This window comes from Rhinopithecus bieti, unplaced genomic scaffold (assembly GCF_001698545.2).
Source record: "Rhinopithecus bieti isolate Rb0 unplaced genomic scaffold, ASM169854v2 scaffold_18921, whole genome shotgun sequence".
Lineage (NCBI taxonomy): Eukaryota > Metazoa > Chordata > Mammalia > Primates > Cercopithecidae > Rhinopithecus > Rhinopithecus bieti.
In genome coordinates this window covers 1783209-1788041 of record NW_016810178.1, presented here as the reverse complement: position 1 = coordinate 1788041, position 4833 = coordinate 1783209, and the positions used below count along the sequence as shown (strand labels likewise).

At 33.1% G+C, this 4833-nt stretch overlaps 1 pseudogene; it reads left to right on the top strand.

Moving 5' to 3' along the window:
- The first annotated feature begins 2042 nt into the window (after positions 1 to 2042).
- Positions 2043 to 2312, top strand: LOC108541826 (small ubiquitin-related modifier 2 pseudogene; annotated as a pseudogene).
- Positions 2313 to 4833: the final 2521 nt, after the last annotated feature.

Genomic DNA, 4833 nt, shown 5'->3' with positions numbered 1-4833 from the left:
CTTAATCATTAAACATTGTATGTTTGTATTAAAATATCACATGTTCCCCATAAATTTGCACAATTAGTATATATCCATAACAAGAAAAAATTAAAAATAATTAAAATTTAAGAAATAAAAGAAGAGTAAGAAGGAGAATCAAAACTTCTCAATTTACTTCACATGAGAGACCTCATTGTCTTTTTCACTGTCAGTTTAGTTGTATCCTACATACCATCTCTTACAATATTATATATCTAGGTTTCCGATAAATTCAGAGGAATATTTTATCTGAAGCATTCAAATGTGACTACGTAACAACATGGAATTAGAAAGACGTCTTAAACTCTGTCAAAAAGAAAAATAAAACAAAAATAAATAACCGAAAACAAAATATTCATTTGTTCTTTATGTAGAGAGAAAAGCTTTACATGGCACAAAAGTATGCTTCAACAAACTGACCTTATTGAAGGAAATAATAGAACCTAGTTTTCGCAAAGTTAACTGATAATTTTCAACGTACTTCAGTTTCAATCATCATGCTCATTTAGGTCTTGAAGTTCTAAAATTTTAGGATTTGCTAATTTTTAAGGACTCTTATATTCTAAATTGTATATAAGGACAGATCATTTTAGAAGTGTTATTTGTCTGAAATGTATGCATATTATCTCAAATATGTATATCTTCCTGAATGTTGTTCAATAATTATTTGTTTTTCATGAAATCTACCTCTTTCCTTCTGAGACACCCTGCATTAATCGTGCCTGCAAAACTCCTTTTTCTTTCCAGTTTTATGTCAAGTAGCATCTGCTCTGAGAAATTGGTATTCTCCACCTAAACACTATAATTTGTCAGATGTCCCTCCTGTTTGATCTAACTTTGTAATCCCAAAACTCTTTATGTTTATCTTTATTATGACAAATTGTATACTGTGCTTTAAATATTGATTTTTTTTTTTTTGACTGTGTCAAGCACACCGCTGTAACATTTTAAAGGGCAAAAATGGGGCCTTAAACTTTTGTTTTTCATCACTTCAAAATCACCTGCTTAAAACATGGCAGGCATTTGATACTGCTTGCTCACTTAGACACATAAATGAAACGTAGATGTTTGCATAATGCTTTCTAAGATTACCATTTTTTTGGTTTCTGCTGTAGAAGTATTTTAAAGTAATTGCTCTGCCTTTAAATAACACATGTCCAATTTGGAATTATCAGTTTGTTTCTCTGCACTGAAAACTATTTTTTATGAAAAGATTTCAAACACACTTAGAATCTTAAAAATGTATTTCATTCATCTCATGTATTATTTTTTAACACAAACATATTTTAAATTTGCCATCAATTTTATTCTTCCAATGTTCAAGAACAAATAGAAGCCATCAAATGTTTATACCCTTGTTATTCCAATTTTTTTTGGTTGTTCTCCTTAAGCACTAAGCTTGCTTCTATTTAATCTATTGTGGGTAATTAAACCATATCATTTTCCTTTGTACAGATATAACTAAACAGTTATACAATCCCACACTGTAATTGAAAATCATTTAAATCCTATTAATTGATGAATGCATTCATCATTCATTTGAGGTGATGTGGTGAGTCTTCAGAGATAACACCACAGGACAAAACTTATAGAAAATTCATTATGATCACATAGATTGTGCATCTTCCACACATTCCTTATCTATAGTACTTCCTATCAGTGGGGACTTTGCATACTACCTGTATAAGTCAGTGCTGGCACAGAATCAGACAGGCACAGTGCCCTCTCTAAGAAAATAAAACACTAGTAATCCCACCCAAATATATATAGTATCCTGCTCAATTATTAGAAGGAGATTATGACCAATATAAGCACTATCTATATTGAGGAAATATGAATTCTTGATTACTTTTATGACACATAAAGCATAATCACCATTAATTTCATGATTACCAACATAGGCAAAAAGAAGCAAAAGCAATAAACGTATACAATTCTAGGCTTCTGGTGCTTCTTGAATGCTTGTTTATGCAGACTTGTTACCTCTTTTGTGAAATGGCAGCCAAAAAGACTCTGGGACTATGGCTGATGAAAAACTCAAGGAAAGATTCAAGACCAAGAACAATGATGGTATTAATTTGAGGGTGGCAGGGCATGATGGTTGTGTAGTGCAGTTTAAGATGAAGATGAAGAGGTATACACCACTTAGTAAACTAATAAAAGCCTACTGTGAACGACAGGGCTTGTCAACGAGGCAAATCAGATTCCAGTTTTACAGGCAGCCAATCAATGAAACAGACACATCTGCACATTTGGAAATGGGGTATGAAGATACAACTGATGTGTTCTAGCAGTAGACAGGAGGGATCTGCGAAAAAGGAAAGCAGTCAGGGAAGGTGCATCTCATCTTCACTCCAGAACAATGTCCTTAACAGACCAAGATTACATTCTCAATTAGTAAACTGCAGTTTGGTTCCATCACATCCTGACTACTATGATACACCTTTTTTTTTTTTTCCCTTTTCCTTTTTCTGGACAGGATCTTACTCTGTCGCCGAAGCTGGAGTGCAGTGATGTGATCATGGTTTACTGCAGCCTTGACCTCCCATACTCAAGCAATCCTTCCAACTCAGCCACCACATTAGCTGGGGCTATAGGCAGGTGCCGCCATGCCCAGCTATTATTAAAAAATTTTTTGTAGAGATGAGATCTCTCTATGTTGACCAGGATGTTCTCAAACTCCTGAGCTCAAATATTCCTCCTGTGTGGTCCTCCCAAAGTGATGGGATTACAGGCATGAGCCAGCACGCTGGGTCCATTCCTTAATAGTATGTAAAAGAACTGTTATATGTGGGAGGAAAGGTGGGCGGATCACTTGAGGTCAGGAGTTTGAGACCAGTCTGGCCAACGTCGTGAAACCCTATCTCTACGAAAAATATAAAAATTAGCTGGACATGGTAGTGCATGCCTGTGATCCCTACTAGGGAGGCTGAGGCAGGAGAATTACTTGAACCCAAGGGGTGGAGGTTGCAGTGTGCCAAGATCACGCCACTGCACTCTAGCCTGGATGCCAGAGTGAGACTGTGTCAAAAAAAAAAAAAAAAAGAATAAAAAGAGCTGTTATATGTGCATTATATGTGTGTGTGTGTGTGTGTGTGTGTGTGTATGTATGTGTATATATGTGTGTGTGTGTGTATATATACATATATATATATATATATATTTTTTTTCACTGAATGGCCAGTGGTATGTTTTGACCAACATCAAGTGGAGCTGAGAGAGGGGAAAATCCTGGTTCTGTGACAAAATCCCCTTTGTACATTAATGTCATGCTCATTAAGCACTGCTCTTTATATTCTAGTAAGTTACTTTGTTCTCACTGTTTTAGCAACAACAACAACAAAATAAAAATCCTTGCGTGACTTGTTCAGTTGAAGAATTTTAACATTTTCATATATCATTATAAAACCAAGGACAATTTTATAATTTCTTTTGTATGTAGACATGTAGGGTAATCTGTCTTTAATTAGGGATAAATTACTCTAAATAAAATGAATCCTGAATAGTTTTTCTTTCAAGTCTCTTTTTTCTTTTTCCCTTGATGGTATCCCACGTGATCAAGTCAAATGTCTTGTTGTTGAAATAAACTTCTTGCTTAAAAATGTTCTGGGACCTAAACAGAGATAATAGGTCATAAAGTAAACTTTAATATTAGTACAGCTAGTAGTATAAGAAGGATAAAATTATTTTATTTACAAAATGTACAGGCTGATCAGTGAAAAATAGAAGCAGAGATCTGGAATGGTAAAACATAGTAATTGAAATTCCAAACTCAGTAGATTTCATAGGTACCTGATTGAATGCAGCAGTTTAGTCAGTTGGAATATTAAATCAATTAATATTGTTTTGGCACAAAATTCAAACCAAAAAGAAAAAAAAGAGGTATGGAAGATCATCCCAGAAGCAGTAATATTTGACAAACTAGAGAAAAAAGATAAATTGGATGACAGAAAGGGAAAGTTGTGCACTCTTGAAAAAAATACTAACAAAATGTTTCCTGAATTAAGTTAATCAAGGCTCACCAAATATGTAATAAACCAAAGACACTGCTACATATAACTGTCAAAAAGAAAACAAATTCATGAAAATAATTTTTTTTTCTTAATAATTGTCAATGCACTAATATATAATTCCCTATATAAAATTTGTTGATTACTTGCGTTTGAGAATCTCAGAACTTTTAGACTTAAAAGATAACCTGGAATACCTTAAACTTCCACATCAAGAAAATTGGAGAAATAAGGGTTATTCAAATTAACATAAATCAGGAGAAAATCAGAGCAGAAAAATAAAGAAAATCAACCATACATACAGCTGGTGCTAAGACAACATCAATAAAATTGATAAAACTCCGTCCAGGATAACCTGGGAAAAACACACAAAAGAGAAGACGTTTCTGATATTAATTAAAAAGACTGACATTTGTAATGATGGACATTAAAAATAATGAAGAACACTGCAATGAGCTCTGTGCCCTCAAAATTGATAACTTAGATTTAATAGACTAATTCTTAGAAAGATGCAAACCACCAAAATTCACACTAGAAAAATAGATTTTAGGAATGGATCTGTATCTACCAAAAAGATTGATGATAATAAAATAACTATTAAAACAATTAAAATTTATTATTTATTATTAAATAAATAACCATGCCAAAATAGCACCAGGTCCAGATGATTTTACTCTTAAATTCTACTAAACTTTTATGGAAAAAAATAACATTAATTCTCTACAATATTTTCCAGAATATACAAGTACAGGGAGCATTCCGTAACTCAATCTCTGATGCCAACATTAATCTAATAATGAAA